The 21,152-nt window shown below is 49.0% G+C and overlaps 1 pseudogene; it reads right to left on the bottom strand.

Moving 5' to 3' along the window:
* Window positions 1–356: 356 nt before the first annotated feature.
* On the bottom strand, window positions 357–2,602 carry LOC124663059 (annotated as a pseudogene).
* Window positions 2,603–21,152: the final 18,550 nt, after the last annotated feature.

Raw genomic sequence — 21,152 nt, 5'->3', positions numbered from 1 at the left:
CCCAGCGCGTCCGTTTGGGTCGGCCGGTTGGAGATGCCCTTAGGAGAGTAATCTCATCCTAGTGCCTACCTTTTTATAGTGTACTCTCTCCTTCCAAAAATAACTTCCTCGACTTGAATTAGATAAAGAAGCACATAGACCTATTTTAGTTATAAATATATCCGTATCTAGAAAATGTTGAGCAAATAATTTTAGGAGGGAGGGAGAGTACATAGTTAACTTAATTTGAAAAATATCTTTTATTAAGATAGAAACAATTCCATTCCACTATAGAAGAAAACACAGGATACAGATTGGCAATTTATCTGACCGGAAAAGCACCTGTGAAACAATTACATCCATGTTTTCCACCGCAACTAAACAGTCCAATGCTTTGGTGGAGACCTGCCGAGGTTGGCAACAACGACGATCGGGCTACGCACGATGTGCTTCTCGGACACCCATCTCAAGCTTGCCTCCACAAAGCGTTTATGTCCTTCCATGCCGTGGCTACTCACCGACACACTGAACTTCTTCTCTCCGACCTTGGAAAATGTGAGTGTCTCTGGGGAGACGCGCACCGTGAGGGATTTGGGCGCATCTACCTTTGCCTTGTACGTCGACTCCGCCGGGCCGACGTTCGTCACCGTCCGGGACACCGCGAACGGTGTAGGTTTCATTGGCACCGTTATGGTCGGGTAGTTCAGCTGCACCTCAGATATCTTGGGCAGATTCTTGCAGGTCATGCTAGAGTTGCGCACGATGACCGACAATGCATGGTCGCCAAGGAGCTCGCAGATGTAGCCGGCATAATCAGCGACGCCGAGGTCAAACACCAAACCAGGGTCGTTGGCTTGTGTCGGGTTCACATGGCCTGCGCCAGTGGCATATGCGGGAGCTCTCCGGTGCTGCTCATCCATGATTGGGCCACCGGTGTTGTCGAGGGCGTCCGACGTCGTCATGATAGCCGACTTGATGGCGGCCGGTGACCAGTCAGGATGTGAGCTCTTGATAAGGGCCGCGACACCGCTGACATGTGGCGACGCCATGGATGTGCCGGATTGGATCTCGAAAAGGCCGGGCGCATTAATTAAATTTTTTGGCCATGCCGCGAGGATGTTTAGCCCAGGCGCCAGTATGTCCGGCTTTAGCACACACGGGGAGATGGAGCTTGGACCCCGGGAAGAGAACCATGCTACGACCGGGGCTGGACCGACACCGAGCAGTGTGTTGTTGTATGTGAGAGTGGCCATGGAGCTGCTCGCGGACTCCACATAAGCTTTGAGGACACCGCCATCAGCTGCACTCACCTGCACCACACTAGAGTTGTACTCCCCTCGAAGAATAGTGGACTAGCCACTCGTTTTGTCGTTCGCTAAGACAACTCCGGCGGCGCCTTCCCCTATGATATCGATGATGCTGGGTCCTGGGTGTCGATATCATCATTTATCTCGCAAACCACAATTTTTCCGGTGATGGTATGGTCATCCTTGTACTCGCAATAGCGCCCTTCATCAGTGTAGAGCAGAGGATGGGGTTTCGAATCAAATTTCCCCACTTGATTAAGCGCATCTCCGTCGATGTGTCTGCCGTTGGGGAGATGCACGCTCGCACCAAAGCTCCGGTCCACTGAGCCGGCTCCCACCGTGAGGAACCACGGCGCGTCGTTCTCAACGGAGCCCATCTCGGGGCCCTTGTTACCAGCTGAGCACACCACGATGATGCCTTTCGATACAACGCTGAATGCGCCGATGGCGATGGGGTCCAGATCAAACTTGTAGCTCTTATCCATCCCAAGGGAGAGTGAGATCACGTCCACCCCATCCTTGATGGCTGCGTCTAGGCCGGCCAGCACAACGGACATATCAGTAGAATCGCCCATTTTGTACATGGCAATATGCGCGCCGGGGGCAATTCTAGCAGTTGTCCCCGCGCGCACATCGTATGCTGATGCGCCCGTAACGAAGTTCCCAGCGGCCGTAGCTGAGGTGTGTGTCCCATGACCGAAGTCATCTCTACAGTCGCCTCCAACAAGCGACTTCGCACCGATGAGTTTGTTGTTGCAGCGGGCCGCTTTGCACGAGCCTTTCCACCTCGCCGGGGGCGGCGAGACACCGTGGTCGTCGAAGGAAGGGTGTGTCACGTCGATGCCGGTGTCAACCAACCCGATGATGACTCCCTTCCCGTAGCCAGCATCACTCCAGAAACCCGAGCCTTTTCTTAGGCCGAGAAACTCTGGCGTGCGCGTGGTCATGAGAGTCATTGTCTCGTCGGGGAAGGCGCGCACGAACCCTGATTTCTTGGCCACCACCTCCAGCTCGGTGTCAGTGAGCCTCGCGACAAAGCCACTGAACACCTCGGTGTAGGAGTGGAGTAGACGTGGATCACCAGAGGCGGTGTGCAAGCTCGGCAGGAAGGATTCATGCCACCGGCGGTGCTCGCCTTCGTCAGCATTTGTGCCCGGTGACTCAACAAGTATAATGTAAGTGCGTTGGACAGAGGTGCCCGTGCCAACCTGTTGTACCCTAGCAACGGCTGGATTGTCGTAGCAGAGTGTAGGTGTAGGAGAGAGGGTGGTGAGCAAGAGAATTACTAGTAGCGAGAGACTGATAAGCGACGCCATTGGTAAAGCCACACACACACAACCTACCATCGAACGACGACCAACAGTATAGTGCTTACAAACTATGCACGTGCTGTATTTAATGTCTATATATCATATCTGATATGTTGTAATCTTGGCACATATTTTGGACGATATGATAAGATTTCATTGATAGGCTAGATATATCTTAAACCAATGATATCTACCAAAAATTAAACCTCTGGATTTGAAATCATTGCTTAAGTGCATATAATGAATATGCTTAATCAGGAGACCTGGCGGTTAATACTCGAAATCTTTTCATTTCTTCATTAACTAACTAAAATGTACATGAGATATATAAAACATCTGAATCAAACACGAAGAGTAGATGTCCCAGAATGTATTCCCGTTGACAGATCAGCTAAGCAGTTTGAAAATTCAGTTCAGCCTCAAGTGAAGTTATAAGCCAGAAATTTGTTAGTAATACTTTTTCGTGGCCGACATTTGAGACAAAAAAATTTAGCTAAGAAGGAAACATACCAGAGTGGCTTGTTCAGATTAACTGAAATAACAGAAGTATAAGATCTATCCGACGGTCATAAGTTCATATTTTAATTCATCTTCCCCAGGATTCTACACATCGGTTTGATGGGTTGAAAACAAACCCGTTTTGAACTCCCATAACATACTACATGAAAGCAATCATGTAAAGGATGCCCGTGCCTGGAAAATGTTCGACTTGCCATTGTGAAGGTATGTGTATTCCTCAATGCAATTTCTCAGAAGGTAATGGATCGAGAAAATTTGTTAGGATTACAGCTTGATGTGGTCCAATGTCTTATCAGCTTCGAGTTGTTGTTCCTACCATCCTTTTTCAATATTATGACACACCTCCTAGTTCACCTAGTCGATGAGATTAGAATTCTCGGTCATGTATTTCTACACAATATGTTCCGCTTTAAGAGGTTCATGGGAGTCTTAAAAAAATATGTTCATAACCGCGCTAGGCCAGAAGGAAGCATCTCAAAGGGCTACGGAACAGAGGAGAACATTGATTTTTTTGTTGACTTTCTTCCTGACCTTAAGCCGATTGGTGTTCCTGAATCTCGGTATGAGGGGAGGCTAACTGGAAAATGCACACTAGGAAGGAAAGCAACTGTATGCAGGGACAAGCTTTCTTTCAATCAAGCACACTACACAGTTCTATACAATTCCAGCTTGGTGTCTCGGTATATCGAGAAACACAAGAATATTGTACGAGAACTAAACCCGGGCTAGCCTGAGTCCTTGATTACATGTCAACACATGAAGATCTTCGGTAGTTGGTTGCAGACACATCTCATGAGTAACATCACTGTTGGAAAGCAGCTGTATTTGTTGGCCAGGTTACCATCTTTGAACATATGTACTTTTCAAGGGTATAAGATAAATGGGAATACATTTTACACGATCACCGAAGATAAAAAGAGCACCAACCAAAACAGTGGTGTCCGCTTTAATGCAAAAGATGAGAATGGGCAGACCACTATATATTATGGGTACATAGAAGAGATATAGGAACTTGACTATGGACCTACTTTTAAGGTCCCTTTGTTTTGGTGCAAATGGGTGAAGCTGAGCGGGGTATAGGTAGACGATAAGTACGGTATGACAACAGTGGATCTTGCGTACATGGATGAGCCATTCGTCCTAGCCAATGATGTGGCTCAAGTTTTCTACGTGAAGGACATGTCTAGCAAACTTAGAAAAAGAAATCAGCAAAAAAATACATCAACCGAGGAGCCAAAACGCCACATAGTTCTTTTAGGGAAAAGAAACATCGTGGGAGTGGATGATAAGACAAAGGGATTTCTATTTTCGTGCCCTCCGTTCCTTAGTTGTGCTCAGTTTTCCCCAGCTCCTTAGTTTTTCCTCAGTTTTCCCCAAGACCTTGGCTGAAACCATCACAGATGCTGTAACGGCCGGTTGCCCGACGGTTGACCGTTATCTTCTGACTAGTGGGGTCACGTAGAGCCCGCAAAGACACGTCAGACCATCCATCTTTGTTTGACCGTAAGCATCGCTGTATCCCTGACCAAAACATGCACGAGTGGGGCTTCGGTATATCGAATGACAAGTGGGCCATGGCGCTGATTCAAGGGGCAATACACGGGTAGGAATAGATTTTTAAACGGAGCTCTACAGTGATGGCACGGAGGAGGTGGCCTGCGGGGTGCCGAGATAAGATCGACGTCCACAAAGAACCGCATGAGGCGAGACCGGACGCATTAGATAGATATGAACTAGACGCGTTTAACCATGCAAAGAAGAGAAGAAATGGTCGACGACATCGACGACTACCTCAAAACTTTGACTGACCGTGTCCGACACGAACGCGAGCAATGTAGAGAAAACTAGTGTCTCTCCTTTCTGGCGTGTATAGATGGGTGCTAGAAGAGTGTGGTGGCGAAGGGAAAGACCTCGCGGTGGTCTGTGGCGTCCAGCATAGCAGGGCGGCGTGGTCGTGCCCACATCGGCGTGGATGCATGTTCGGCATTGGCATCAGCATGTACGTTCGGCATTGGCCTCGGCGGTATCTCTGGTGTGTCAGTGATCGAATGAGGGGACGGGATTGAGGGTGCATCCCGACGGTGACCTAGCAGTGGCGTCGAGCATAGCCGTTCTGACCATGCCGATATCGGCATCGGCAAAGTTTGGAGGCTGTGGTGCTCGAATCAAGGAGGGATTTGTTTCTTGTACGCCAAAAGTGATTTGAAACAAGTTTCGTGTTGAAGGTTAGGTAACGAAAGTTTGTAACTAAGCCCAAAATTAAACTAGCGCCATGGTGAGGTTCTTTTTGATAGAGCTATACGGTTGGGCAAATTTTTTTGACACTTTTTAGATAGGGTTCCTTGTTGTTACACGTATGGCATCATGTATGGCAAATTTGGGATCATTTGGAGATGTTCGAAAAAATCACTTTGCTTAAACGCATGCCGTTTCGTCTCACTCGAAACCAGCTTTTCTAACAAGGTGATTTATTCTACCTCCTCTAAATGACCTCAAATTTCATACAGCTGATCTTCTATACATAGATAGATATATTGTTTCGTTTTTATATTTTTCGAACTTTTTATTTCCCTTTATAATATCCAATTGATTTTCAGGTCAAAACCTCGAAAAACAGCATCATGTATGGCATCATTTTCACCATAAATTTCAAATTTTGTGAAACTTTCCCTTTTAGATATTCCTTGTTGTTATTCCCTTATAGATATGGCATAATGTATGCCAAATTTGGTTAGGTCTCACTGAAACCAGGTTTTGTAACAAGTTAGGCTATCGTGAATAGTAATGGCTACAAGAAATCGGTGATGGTCTATCATTTTTTGCGTGAAAAGAAGTAATGGATACAACAAATCGGTGATGGTTTATTATTTTTTGCGTGAAAAAATTAATGGCTACAACAAATCGGTGATGGTTTATCATTTGGGATTTTCGTGAAAATTAATGGCTACAACAAATCGGTGACGGTTTATCATTTTTTGCGTGAAAATTTATGGCTACAACAAATCGGTGATGGTTTATCATTTTTAGCGTGAAAAGTAATGCCTAAAAGAGTTCATAATTTTTAGCGCGTGAAAATAAATACAGAAAACCGCCCTTTAGCATACTTAGAGAGTGGAAGGTAACCGCCGACAGAGAGAGAGAGAGAGGGGTTATCATGCCCGTTAGATCATACGATCAACGATCGGCGGGCACGATCCGCGTGACATGGGCTAGACCAATCAGGGCAATGTTGCACGTGTGAGAGAATTTGTGGAGGGAGAGGGCAAAACTGAGTAGTATCAAGAAACCAAGGGCACCTATGTAATAAACAGACTAAGGGATTCAAATATGAGATTTAAAAAATGGAAAATGCGTGTTTTGTACAATAAAACCCATCTTGACCTATCTCAAACTATTTGCAATACAAATATACATGAGTGTGAGAATTGTGGCCTCATTTAGACAAAGTATGTTTTGGGGAAAGCTGTTTTGGGAAGGGCTTATTGTGGAAAACCATGCACCTTCATAGCTACTAGGTGATTTGAGAAGGCCTTTGAGAAGTGGCAATTTGTGGTAAAACTTGATTTATCTATGACTTATCTATGTTTTGAGAACTGGCAATTTGTGGTAAAGACTCCATGAGTATGTGCCACTATTTTTCGGAATTTTTTGCACATTAAATGACTCATTTAACTAGTTAATCCCATTTGTTGACTGTCTGTTGACCAGCTACTTGAGGGTAAAACTGAGCATATTGCACTAGCCAGTATTAGCACTCAAGGGGAAAACTGAGCACACAAAAAATGCTAGTATAATGCTCGAGGTTATACCTGAGTATATCTAAATTTCCAGGGTTAGACTCGAGGACGCGTGTTGCGGTGCAGAAATGAAAGACGTGCAATTGTTGACGCGTAGACGCCGGTCGCGGTGCGAAGTCGAAGACGTGCAATCGTGGACGCGTGGCGCATTGCAGAAGTCCAAGACGTGCAGACGTGCAGCGGTGGACGCGTAGGACGCGAGCCGCATTAACCACCCCTTGCCTTTATAGACGCCTCCTCCCACTATCTCTGTCACTCTCACTCGCCTACGCAACGCCGCCTCTCTCACGTCTCATCATCTTCTCCAAAGCAAAAAACCCTCTCCCTCTCCCTCTCCTCTGCCGGCGAGATGGACAAGGAGAATGCCAATCCCATCGTCCACGGCGCCGTCGGCTCCAAGCGCGACGCCTCCCTCTTCGACGCCATCCCCTCAACGGACGTCGCCGCCGTCCCCTCAACGGACGTCGCCGCCGCCTCCGCCGGTGCATCGGAGGCTGCTGCCGCCGGTCGCGGTCAGATCCCGCCGGGATGGGACCCCTACGAGCCGGTGTCGTACGTCCCGCCCCCGAACCGCTACGACACCTCCATAGAGGACCCATGGAACGAGGTAACTACGGTTTGCTTCCTTTTTTGTTCCCCATTCCTTTTTGAACCCTATTTGTGCTGGTGTAGATGGATCTGTGGATGGATGAGTATTGGGCTAATATTTGCGCCGATTTTATTCCATTTTGCTTTGATCCCTCCTTGATTTCGTTTAAGATTTGGGGTTCGGCCGTTCGGTTAATTTATGCAAGTAATAATGGGATCTCAATCGGTTAATTTATGCAGGTAATCATAGGATCTCAATCAGTTATTTTATGCACGAATCAAAAGATATCAACCGTTTAATTTTGCAAATAATCTGGGATGTGTTCAAGTTCAGATCTGGAATCTGTTTCTTTGCCTATGATGAATCGGTGGGCACAGATTTTTACGGGGAGGGTTCAGCAAACCATTTCCGTGTACAAATCTGTTGTGCATGAGCTTTGGTTCGCTTACACCGTCCCCGTAGACATATAATCGTGTCCACTCTAACTGAGGCTGCCTCTGTTTTTCCTAACTTTGTTATCATGCACGTTTGCAACTCATTCACTAATAAATTCTCGTTTGATATGGATCAGCTGTCTGGCAGCGACGTCGGCAGCGACGACGAGCACCATGATGTCAAGACTCGCCCAGTGCTGCGGAGGCTGCAGGTCGGCCAGTACGTCTCCTACCTCGACGTCGCCAAGGGTGTCTACAGGTGCCCCTTCTGCACTAGGAGGCTCGGCGGCACTGACTTCAACTGCGTCCTCACGCATGCCGAGAACATCGGCCACACCAACCCCAAGGTCGGCGCGTCGGTGAACCCCAACTCCTTCCGCGCCAAGCACTTGGCGCTCGGCATGCACCTCCGCAGCATCCAGAGGGTGGAGATCTCCGCCGGGCGCATGCCTCCGCTCAAGCCCAAGGCTCCCAAGGGGAGCAACAAGTGGAGGCAGAGGCGGATGGGGTAGGCGGAGTCCTCGGATGTGTGCTGCTGCTGCCTCCTCCATTTTGTTGTTGGGATCCCTTTGTTGTTAGCTAGGGATCCCTCGTTGTTATGTTGTTAGTATGATGGTGTTGTACTCGCTGTGAAGAACCTCGAACCCTACTATGTTTGGCTGCTGAATGCAGCTTATTATCTATATTATCTATCCCTATTCTACTATATGACCTTGTGAATTTATCGTACATTCCCCGTAGATTTGCTGCTAGATTTAACTACATACATATGGACCGGATGGAGTACTAGATTGGGCTCCCTACTAGATTTGCTGCCATATTGGGCAAACAACGAGGGCCAAAAGGCACAAATAATAATTGAAGAAAGACAGAAATGCAAGCTTCTCTAGATTTGATACTAATTAGGTGAAAAAAGGCAGAGAGAAGGAGGCGGAAAAGGTACTCTTAAAAGGGAAATGCCAATGGCCGAGAGAGACAAAACCCAGCTCCTGCTCACGTGCAACCAAACGCTATCTCGTCCTGTCCCACGCGGTCCCTTTCTACCAGCCCCACGCGACGCGGACCCACACGACGCGGCCCCACACGTCAGCATGGAGCGGTCAACTTAACGGGAATCCTGCCGTCTGAGCTGCCTTCTGCGGGTTTCAAACAAGCACTTGGGGAAAACTGAGGAAAAACTAAGGAGCTGGGAAAACTGAGCACAACTAAGGAACCGAGGGCACGAAAATAGAAATCCCTAAGACAAACATGTCACAAGATTATAATAAGTTCCATGAAATTCCGCCCTTCACTCTGAAAATTGACCCAAGCATCCTACTAAATGATGAAGATTCTCCATGGCTACCACGCAGAAGAAAACACACCAGTAGATGGCGATATTGGTGATATTTAAACCTTTTATGTAATAATGTATTCTAAATAGTTCCCAAGACAATATTTACATTTATGTAATAATGAGAACCCTCCTCTTGTACCCTGAGCTACTGATTGTTGGGTGTATACTAGCAGCTCCCGGCCGGGAGCCCTGCTTGCGGGAAGAGTTCCCTCAGGCGGAGCTTTCGAAGATGTCTAAGACGGCCGGCCATCTAAGACGTACATCTTCGAGAAGCTCCGCCGGAGAGGCTCTTTTCTTCCTGGTCGCCGTTACCGGGTGTATACCAGCTCCCGAGAAGCTCTCTCTGTTCTCCTTGTTGGGTGTATACTATAGCAGCTCCCAGCCGGGAGCCCTGCTTGCGGGAAGAGTTCCCTCGGGCGGAGCTTACGAAGATTTCTAAGACGTCCGGCCATCTAAGACATCTTCGAGAAGCTCCGCCGGAGAGGCTCTTTCCTTCATGGTCGTTGTCTCCTCTCTCTACTCCTGGGCTGCTCTCTCTGCTCTCCCAGTAGGGGCTATATATATCGGCATGCCCCCAGATAACCCCCCCCCCCTAGATAAGGCCCCCTGATAAGGCAAACACCAGATAACCTCCCCCAGATTAAGACCCCCCTCATTTGTCCCGGTTTGAGCCCCCACACGGGACAAAGGGGGTATATAAACTAACCCACCATCTCGGTCGAAGCCACCACCCCAGATAAGCCTCCCTCAGATTACTAAATTTAAACTAAAACAACGACAACGACTTTATTGAAATTTAACTAAATACTTTACCTAAACTTAAACTAAAATAACGATTACGAATTTATTGAAATTTAACTACGTACTTTAACTAAATTTAAACTAAAACAACTACGACTAGTTCTTCCATGCATCGGCTGCTGCCCTCCTAGTTGCCGCCTCCTGTCGCAGCTGTTGTTGCTGCTCCTCCTCACGACAACGCGTATGCATCTCCTCACGATCCAGCTCCGCCACACGCTGCCGTTTATGCAGCTCCTGGAGACTCTGTCTCTCAAATGCTTCTATGGTAGCCGCTAGCGCCGCCGCCTCCCACTCCTCTATCTCCCCGAGCTGCGGGTCCACCTCTACCAGCGACGGGTGCGGCGGCGGGGGTATTGTGAAATGGGGTTGGGTGAGTGACGTGGGAGGCGGGGATGTAGGAGCTATTTATAGAGGCGTGTAGGTGGGAAATCTCCACACGGTGTCGTGGCGGGAAACTATCCCGCGCGGCCAGCGTCGTGGCGGGAGCGGGAAATTTTCCCGCGCGATTTTATCTTATTAAAAAAAACACTAGAAAAGAAACAGAAAAAACACACTAGAATAAAGTACTAGAAAAAACACTAGAAAAAACACCCAGAAAAAACACTAGGATTTTAGAATGTTTTAAAAAAAACACCCATTGGTGTGGAGCCCCAGTCCACGGATCAAGCTCCAGGTTGGATTAAAACGGCCGGAGCCGTTGGATTTTGTTGCACCCACGGATCGACCCCTTTTGTCCCGACAGGAGTTCAGGAACCTATCTCTGTAGGTGTTGGTCGGCTTTGTTTTACCTTCATTAGGACTTGAAGGTAAGCCGGCACTATGGCATACCAATGAGATTCCAGCTGGCTATGCTCGTGTCGGGGTGGATTCAATTGTACCGTCGTTTGGGTCAATGGAGCTTGAAATCCCTGGACCTGAAGGTCAGGGTACACTTGGAGAAGTACTGCGTGACATCATTCTTTGGGAGAAGAAAAACATCAAGCTTCCAAGATGGGTACCCCTACGAGTCGTCGCAGGTCACCATCACCTCCTCCGAGTGGTCGCAGGTCACCATCACCTCCTTCGAGTGGTCGCAGGTCACCATCACCCCATGACTACGACCACCACAACCCTAGTCCATCTCGATCTCCACCGTCGGCTCATCCGCCTTCGCCACCGCCTGCACCCGCTAAGACTCAGCGGGCCACTAAGAGGAAGCATGCCAAGAGTCCTATCCGCCGACTGCCGCCCCTCCCAAGGGTACCAAAGGTTCCTCCCCCCATGCTTACGATCGTACTGATGAGGGGACTAATGCCATCTCAAAGAGCGAAACGCTTGCACATTTTCATAAGGAAAATCCTGAGCCCCCATCGCCATGCACCGAGAAGCAATTAGAATATGCTCTTGATTTTCTTAACACACCATCGCAATATGAATTACACCAAAAGCAGGATGATTATACACGCACACTTGCGAAGGAAATTGAGCAGAGCAAGAAAGAGAGGAAACATGCTAGCGGGAGCAAATCATCAACTAAAAGTGCAGCCGGGAACAAATAAAGTACAAGTAAGGCACCCCTCAAGGCCCAGCAAGCGGGATCAAATAGGAAAAGAAAGGATGTTTTCTAGCTCGGAGAACAGGCCAAACAATCGATCACACCCCTCAAGGTGTTAAATGTTCCCTTCGTGTACAAGGGTGGTTTGGATATGGAAGCAGTTGCGAAGCTAGCGGCTGAAATGAATTGTACCGTGGAGCAATTGCTGAATTCCCAAGATAATGCACTATCCTTTTGTGTTATAGCCCCTAAATTTGTCTACGTGGATGACTTGGTCAGCAAAAACAGGCTGGAAGAACTGCCAATGCATATGGGGAATTTGCATCAGTTGTACCTTGATGCCTACTAGGTGAACAAAAGATACATCGTGGCGAAAGTCCCAGAAGAATATTACTTCCGAGGGGAGGATATCCATATTAAGATTTGCGAACTCTGGAATTTATTCAATTTAGACGCCCTCGACAAATCTCTCATGAGTTGCTATTGCCTGTACGTTGTTGAATTCATTATCTACATATAAGTTTCAGTTCATTCAGTTGTTCCTATTCATTTCGTGTAATTATACTCAATATATCCTTTTGTACTCTATTATGCAGACTAAATATCGATGAATGTAAAAGAAGTCATATAGACAATATTGGGTTTGTTGACCTAGATAAAGTACATCATGACATGGTAAGGGATAACCTCGATGATACGGAGGGAGACCTGCTAACATTTTTAACGGAGCAACATTTCTGTAATTCAATACTGTTTCCTTACAACTACAGGTGAGAGTCTTACTCTGTTGTACACATTTAGTTTTTCTTACTCGATGTTACGTGTAATTCATGAGTTACTGACGTATATATAAACATGTGCAGTTTCCACTAGATTCTGCTAGACATTCAAGTTGATAAGGTAATAGTTGAAGTAAGAGACACATTGAATAGAGGCCTGGAAGGGTTCCGCAATTTGCAGGACTTGCTCCAGAGGTAACTTCAATCACGGTCGCGCTATATCGATCTCTTTCGTGAGATATCAGGTAATTATCCACTCATTCAATCATTTTTTTGCCTGACAAGGTTTGGAGAGGGTTCAAGAGGATGGTTAAAGGTAGTACCTTCAAAGAGGAGCTAATGTTTACTCATGTATCATGCGCCCAGCAACCACAGGGACGAATCTATGTGGATACTAGGTCTGCGAGTCCATTCGCATGTTAACCACTGAGAAGAAAGATGGTAGATTCGACGTAAGCAATACATTCACAACTTTAATTTATTACCGTCAATATTTTGTTATCAAGATTGATATACTCATATTGATCTCATTTTCCTATATAGTTCGAGCACATGCGGGAGACCCTCCAACCACATCAACGCCTACTAGGAATTACGGAGGAACTGGCGGGACTTTGGATGAGAGAAATAATAGATGACAAGAACTTGTTTAGTGTAAATAGGCGCTTCTGATGATCCCCGTGTAATAGTTCGAATAGATGACGCTCTCTAGTCCCGGTAGTCGTGAGATTCATGTATGTAAGGGACAAAATTTATATATATTTGTTTGCTCGGTCGTAATACAAGTTATCCGATATATATAATTCATAAACGTGTATAGCTTGTAGTAGCGTACAAATATATGAAAATTATTTTGAAATGAAATAATGAAATAAAAGAGATGGGTGGTGGTGGGGGTGGCTGCACCCCTTCTGAATGCCCCCTAAACCCTATAGGAATAGCATCCTACTGTTGACGTCAGAAACCCCCTGGCGGGCAGAGACGGGCAACACCGTAGAGCCGGGAACAGCTAGGGCTGCGGCTGGCCCCAGTCCCTCAGAGCGACGGCCCGCAAAGCCTCCTGGTCGCACGCGCCGATGTTTATCACAAGGGCGTGCCACCTGACCTATACCTGGTCGAGAAGGTGTGGATGATGCCTCGCTTAGTTTCCCTGCAGGGCACACACGTAAACATTAAATACGAGCCTCGATCGGCTCTCGGGTTATCTCGTGAATCGGCTCAAAGAGCCGATCCACCCGAGATTCGGACGAGGTGTCCGAATATATGGTGGTCCCGCTTGATCAAGGTAAAGCTAATGAGATCTACGACGATTTAGGGTTTTCACCGCATAATCGGATCATCCTACTCAGGATTGGGCCTCGCGCTCGCGCACGGTGACCATAAGCCGATCCTAGACAGGGCCTAAAAACCAACACGAGGTTGATCCCCGGAACATCCGTTCTAGGACTAGCAAACGTCACCCTACACGCCGCTGGATCCTCCGACCCCTTGTAAGGCCTAACTATTGCGGATGTTAAACTAATCCTTGATGAACAAGGAGCAACCGTAACGGATCAGATCTACTAAACTATGATCAAGCGGGGTGCCGCCCCTACACCTAAGATAGGTGTAAGGGCGGCTAGACATGCAAGGGTTGCACTACGAAAGCATGTAATATGAAGAACAATGCTAACCCTAACATGTCTAAGATAACTACGTTGCTCGCCATCAAAAAGGCTTCAGTACGAGCAACGCATGAACAACGTAGGCAGGCTTGTGCCGCCTAGATCGCAAGATGCGATCTAGGCAGCATGATGCTTACCGGTAGAAACCCTCGAGACGAAGGAGTTGGCGATGCGCCGAGATTTGTTTGTGGTTGAACGTTGGTTGTTGTTTATTCCATAAACCCTAGGTACATATTTATAGTCCAGGGGACTTTCTAATGTGGGCGTGCACCAAACCGTGCACGAGTAAGATTCTAACTTCTAAACTAAGATGCGATCTAATATGTTACAGATACACGGGCAATTAAGCCCAACTTGGTATAAAAGGCCGATTCACGTATTTCTTCTATATATATATATATATATTCTTCACGTCCATCTTGATCGCGGCCCACCTCTGACTCGGTCAAATTCTGGTGATAACACATGCCCCCCTGGTTTTGGAAATGACATTTCCAAAATTATTATGCTCTTCTTTCGTCGGGTCATGTCGTGGCAGAGCAGAACTGCCGCAGAATCTTCCATCATTACGCCTCGTCTCCTGGGCTTTTCTGTACGAATTGTCAATTTCGGCCTCACGTCCTCGAGAACCGTCATGGCATTAAATCTCCACTACACTCTCTTTATTTATCTGTGCCAAACGGTTCACCACTCCATCGCCTTGCTCTACTCTGTTCACCAAACCAAAAAAAACCCTTCTCTCCTGCAGCCATGTCTTCCTCTTCCTCCTCCGCTTCAGGCCTCTCTCTCCAACCGTTGCCGAAGAACAAAGAAGAGGACGACCCCCGCTCCGGGGCGCACCCCATCTCCTCTGCCAAGGAGAAGGAGGGAGGAGAAGCGGAGAGGACCAAGGCCTCCCCCTCCGCCAGGCTTCCGCCGAAGAAGCGCCCCCGCGTGTGGGCGGACAGCGAGGACGACGATGACGACGAGGAAGAAGAAGATGAGGAGGAGGAAGACGATTCCTCCTCCTCCATTGGGTATCCTCCAACGAAGCTCTTCCGCAGCTGGGCGGATAGCGAGGATGATGATGATGACGAGGAGGAGGAGGAAGCTCCAGCCGACGGCTGGGGCAGCGGCGGCGAGGAGCTTCCCGGGAGCAGCGCCGACGACCTCGACGACGGCGACGATGAGGACAGCGACGACGGCGACGATGAGGACAGCGACGACTAGTAGAGTAGGACTAGCAGTAGCAGTGCACTAGGCACTAGATCCCTCTTTTGAGAGTCATCGGCTCTTCTTGTAAAGCTGCTCCTTTGAATTAATGAGAATTGTTCTTCCAATTTCTCCTTTCATTAATCCAATTTCCATCCTCCCGCCTGCCACACCAAGACCGATAGTAACGAATCAGGCTATTATTGTTTTTCTCGACCGTGGCGTTTTGCAGTCCCGCAGCCGATGACTATTCATCGGCTAATTTGAGAAACCAGTCTCTTCCTTTTCTTGCAGCACCAGCACAGTTCAAACCTCGTACCAGACGACGGCTTTTCCTTCCCAGTTCTTCCCTGAGAAGATCATGATGCAGTGACAGCCGAGGTAACTCCATTCGGCTCTTAAAAACAGGGCACCTACCAGGCCTGTTGCCCCCGAGTCTCGGCCAAGGCAAAACGGAGACGAGGATACGCAAATTAGCCGTATGGACTCGGGCTTGATCATGTCCGAGGGAACTTCTTATGCAGAGCCAGCCGATTCGAACATAAATCGGCATCTCAAAGCAGAGAGCCTTCAAGGTGAGCTGCCCCCCGAGTTTCTTCAGTTCTTGCCGCCTAGATCGGCTCCTTTCCTTTGGTGGATCTACTGCAATCCATCTTTGGTCTGATCTACACGTCCAGGCTGCTCTTGACCTTGTCCTTGAAAAGAGGATCCAAGCTCTTAAACTTCTCCATGGAGGAGTTCTTTCATTAAAAAACCCTCTTCGTGCTCCATTGACCCTCTGATCGTAATAGTTATTCCTCTTGAGTCGATGTCTACTGCATCGGCTTAGCTCAAAAAATTTCGAATTTCTAGAATTTTGCTTTTTTTACGGCCGACCTGTGCATCGGCCCCCATACTCCAATACCCATCACCAAAGGATGAGCTAATTTTACTGCATATCCTCGTGTTTTATCCACCTGGGTGCCCCCCGAGCCGATTCTCGTCAAGAGAATTGATGGTATCGGCTCTGTTGGATAACATGTCGAACCCAGGCAAAATGGATGGTGAGGATAATTTTGGCCGATTGCTGGAATCGGCCTCCATGTTGCTTGTTCGATGAAGGTTTGTAATGTCCCTTCATAAATTTTTTGGGGCCGATCACAAGGATCAGCCTCGCCACGTTTGCTCATGGATGTGCTCTTGCTACTCGTTCAGGCCGGTAGATAAAACCAGCCCAATCTCTGACTTTATCATGTTGGCGCGCTTGCTGTCGTCCACCTTGGATGTATCGTGTAACCGTGGAGCACTGAGCTTCGTCGGAAGAACGAGCACCATGTTTGTGCCAGCCGATGTTTCATCACCGGCTTTCCTTTGCTTGGGGCGCCACTCCATTTTCCGTGGACGACCCTCTTCATCCAGGGTTCGCTGAACCTTTGCAGCCAGATCAGGCCTTGCCTTCCTCAATGTATGCAAGTATAACCTCTCGGCTTCTTCCAGGCCGCGCAATCGTTGAACCCTGCGTTTCTGGGAACGGCTGAGTCCATCAGGGCACCACCTTGGCCGGTGATACCTGTCTTCTTCTTCCTCCCCCTCGTCTTCTGAATCTTCGAGATCTTTCAACCGAGGGGACTCAGCTCGTTTGCTCTGTGGCGGGAGAGGTCCTAAGCGCTCGAACACGGACACGTTGGCTGCCTCCTTCTTCTTCCGATTGCATTCTGGGCAATTGCCGATTGTTGGCAATCGGCTCATTCCTGAATCCCAGCAGTAGTACCGAAGAAGGGACAATCCCGGTGCCTCGTCCTCGTCGTCTTGCTCCCTTGCCTTTCCCTTGGCACAACGCTCGTGCTCCTCCTCATCGCGATTATGCCGACGATGTCTTCCGGCTTCTCTAGCCGGACGATCTCTTTCATCATCATCGCCGGACCGTCGGCGTTGGTCGTATCGACTCACATACTTGTTGAGGAGGTGATCGGAGAGAGGTCGCCGATATCTTATGTTCTTCACTTCTCCCTCTCGTTACGTAGCGCTTGCCGTCTTGGCGGAGCCGATCGCGTGGAGCGGCTTCCTCTCGTTTCTTTGCTATGAGAGCAGCTGCCCTCATCTCCATCCTTGCCAGCGTGGTGTCCAAGATCTACCATGTTGATATTGCACAGAAACCCGGCTGGCACCCTCCATGGCAAGCATACTCCACCATGTTCACGGCGGGAAAGGGGTGTGTGTCGACCTTCATGGCGTATTGGTTGAAAATCAACCGTCCGTTTTCTATCGCCATTTGGATTTGCTGCCGCCACACCCTGCAGTCGTTGGTGGTGTGGGAGAACGTGTTATGCCATTTGCAGTATGGCCTTCCGTTCAGCTCTTGCACCGTGGGGAACTTGTGGCCTTCGGGTACCTTTATATGCTTCTCCGCGAGTAAGAGGTCAAAAATCTGCTCCGTCTTAGTCACGTCGAAGTCGAACCCTTTTGGAGGGCCTTGTGGCTTCACCCATTTGCAGGTCACGGGGCCCGTCGCTCGAGTCCATTCAGCCACTGCTACCTCCTGATCTCCCATGGCACCTTCATCTTCGTCTGCCTCAACCACAGTCACCACCCGCTTGAATTTGTCCTGGTAAACATCTAGGTGGCGTTGTTCATATGCTGACAGCTTCTGCACCATGTGCGCTAACGAAGGGTAGTCTGCTTGGGAGGCCACGTCCTTGATTGATGATGAGAGACCCACCACCGCCAACTCGACTGCTTCTTTTTCACTTATACGAGCCGAAAAGCATCGGTTCCTAATGGTCCCGAAGCGCCGGGACGTATTCTCGCCACCGTCTCCCGCACTTCGTCGTACTTGCGCTAGATCGGCAAAACCAACATCGGAAGCCTCCGAGTGATACCGCTCATGGAACTCGCTCTTCCAACTACTTCCAAGTTTGGATGGAGTTCGGTGGTAGCGATGTGTACCACCCGAAAGCCGATCCCGTGAGGGACCGTGAGAAGAACCTCACGCGCAACTCATCTGACGCTGAGATCGTGCCCAGCTGTGCCAAATATCGGCTCACATGCTCGATGGAGCTGGACCCATCTGATCCACTAAACTTTGTGAAGTCCGGGAGCCGATATTTGGGTGGCAGCGGGATCAGTTCGTAGCTGTTGGGGTACGGCTTGGTGTAGCCGAACGCCTTCCTTTTCGCCATCATGCCGAACTGATCTTTCGGAATTGCACAAATCTGATCCGCTGTGATGGCTGAAGGTGTCGAACCCTGAAGATTCGCCGGGGTGGCATACTTAACCAGCCATGCTTGCTTTTCCGGTTCTAAGCCAACTGCAGGAGCTGGGCTTTGGAGGTTTGTCGGGGTGGCGTACTTAGCCGGCCACGATTGCTTCTCAGGATCGGCTCCTGAAGTTCCTCCCGCCGTTCCGGAGGCCCCCGATATTGCAGCCTGGTTCGAGAGTGCCCGGGCGTTGCGGTCCGGTACGTATGCGCACGAGTATCCGGGCGGGATCTCCTTGGGTGCCTCGGGTAGGAATTGGTAGTCACTAGGATCACCACCAATCTTATAGACGACGTATGCCGATGAGTTCGGCGAGTTCCGGTGCTGCCCATGCGAACGGCCGGGGCTGGAGCGGCATCTCTCCCTTGAAAGTCCTCGTAGCTGGTCCCGATGGAGAATACCGGTGGCTCATGATTTCCTGGACGACGCGCGGAGCGACACGCTCCAAAGTGTTCACCGAGGCTCTCGCAGTGGCGGTGCAGCGAATGAGCCACCATGTAGTTGATCTCCTGCCGCAGCGACCTGGTGCGTTCTTCGACGGGGCGGACAAGTCCACTCCATCGAGTGCGCCTTCAGGTGTGAAACCCTTCCACCTGACGCCATGGGAGCGGGTTCGGTGGAAGGAGCCGATGAGTTCGGCTTCGAGGGTTGCCTTGATCTCGTCATGCTTCTTCTTGAGCTCATCAGGCAGATCCTCGTACGTGACCGGAGTGTCTTCCGCCATCTCGGATGTAGATGGCGATGTCGTGGATGTCGTCGACTGTCCCACCGGGCGTGCCAGAATGTGTTGACGTCAGAAACCCCCTGGCGGGCAGAGACGGGCAACACCGTAGAGCCAGGAACAACTAGGGCTGCGGCTGGCCCCAGTCCCTCGCAGCGACGGCCCGCAAAGCCTCCTGGTCGCACGCGCCGATGTTTATCACAAGGGCGTGCCACCCGACCTATACCTGGTCGAGGAAGGTGTGGATGATGCCTCGCTTAGTTTCCTGCAGGGCACACACGTAAACATTAAATACGAGCCTCGATCGGCTCTCGAGTTATCCTCGTGAATCGGCTCAAAGAGCCGATCCACCCGGGATTCGGACGAGGTGTCCGAATATATGGTGGTCCTGCTTGATCAAGGTAAAGCTAATGAGATCTACGACGATTTAGGGTTTTCACCGCATAATCGGATCATTCTACTCAGGATTGGGCCTCGCGCTCGCGCACGGTGACCATAAGCCGATCCTAGACAGGGCCTAAAAACCAACACGAGGTTGATCCCCGGAACATCCGTTCTAGGACTAGCAAACGCCACCCTACATGCCGCTGGATCCTCCGACCCCTTGTAAGGCCTAACTATTGCGGATGTTAAACTAATCCTTGATGAACAAGGAGAAACCGTAACGGATCAGATCTACTAAACTATGATCAAGCGGGGTGCCGCCCCTACACCTAAGATAGGTGTAAGGGCGGCTAGACATGCAAGGGTTGCACTACGAAAGCATGTAATATGAAGAACAATGCTAACCCTAACATGTCTAAGATAACTACGTTGCTCGCCATCAAAAAGGCTTCAGTACGAGCAACGCATGAACAACGTAGGCATGCTTGTGCCGCCTAGATCGCAAGATGCGATCTAGGCAGCATGATGCTTACCGGTAGAAACCCTCGAGACGAAGGAGTTGGCGATGCGCCGAGATTTGTTTGTGGTTGAACGTTGGTTGTTGTTTATTCCATAAACCCTAGGTACATATTTATAGTCCAGGGGACTTTCTAATGTGGGCGTGCACCAAACCGTGCACGAGTAAGATTCTAACTTCTAAACTAAGATGCGATCTAATATGTTACAGATACACGGGCAATTAAGCCCAACTTGGTATAAAAGGCCGATTCACGTATTTCTTCTGTATATATATATATATATATTCTTCACGTCCATCTTGATCGCGGCCCACCTCTGACTCGGTCAAATTCTGGTGATAACACCTACGTCTGCCACGTAGAGGACCTTTTGTCAATGCCCCCTAAACCCTAAAGGAGCAGCATCATATGTGTGCCACGTAGAGAACCTTTTGTCACGGTCTGTTACCAGCCGAGACAAAAGGGGTGACCCCTACGCGCCCCGCGGCGACCACTTGGTTGACTATATGTCCTGGCTGATTGAGCATTTTGTCCCGCCTCCACTGTTCCGGTTGCCCAGCTGGACCTCTTGCGGACCAAAATAACTGGCCCGTTCTCCACTAGTGTGGCCTCCTCTAGGTCACCTTTAGGGGTACAGTGGTGGCCATGCCATGTATACGAGATGGGTACGTGAAGGATTCACATTCTGGGGGGCAAGAGAATCCGTGAAGGATTCACATTCTATAGGTTTCACATCCTGCGGCCTTTATATAGGCCAAAATACGGTTGCGCCGGGCGCCTTATGAGGGTCAAGTGAAGATGCTCTAAGTGAGTTAATACTTAATATAAATAAATATTATCTAACAAAATATACTGGAGTATCCTGTTGACCTATGTGTGAGCCTGGCGAAAATCTGACGAAATCATGATTTACCTTGGTGATGTCCGGCGGGGTGCATGGGTTTCTGGCTTTGTGCAGACAAAGCAGAGCCAAGGGGGTTCTTCTTCACCACACTTGTTGGCTGCTTGATTTTTCGATAATGGAAATATATGAATATCAGAAGATACCAATTA

This window comes from Lolium rigidum, chromosome 1, assembly GCF_022539505.1.
Source record: "Lolium rigidum isolate FL_2022 chromosome 1, APGP_CSIRO_Lrig_0.1, whole genome shotgun sequence".
Taxonomy (NCBI): domain Eukaryota; kingdom Viridiplantae; phylum Streptophyta; class Magnoliopsida; order Poales; family Poaceae; genus Lolium; species Lolium rigidum.
The sequence above is the reverse complement of the archived record's forward strand: the minus strand, read 5'-3'. Positions and strand labels throughout refer to the sequence as shown.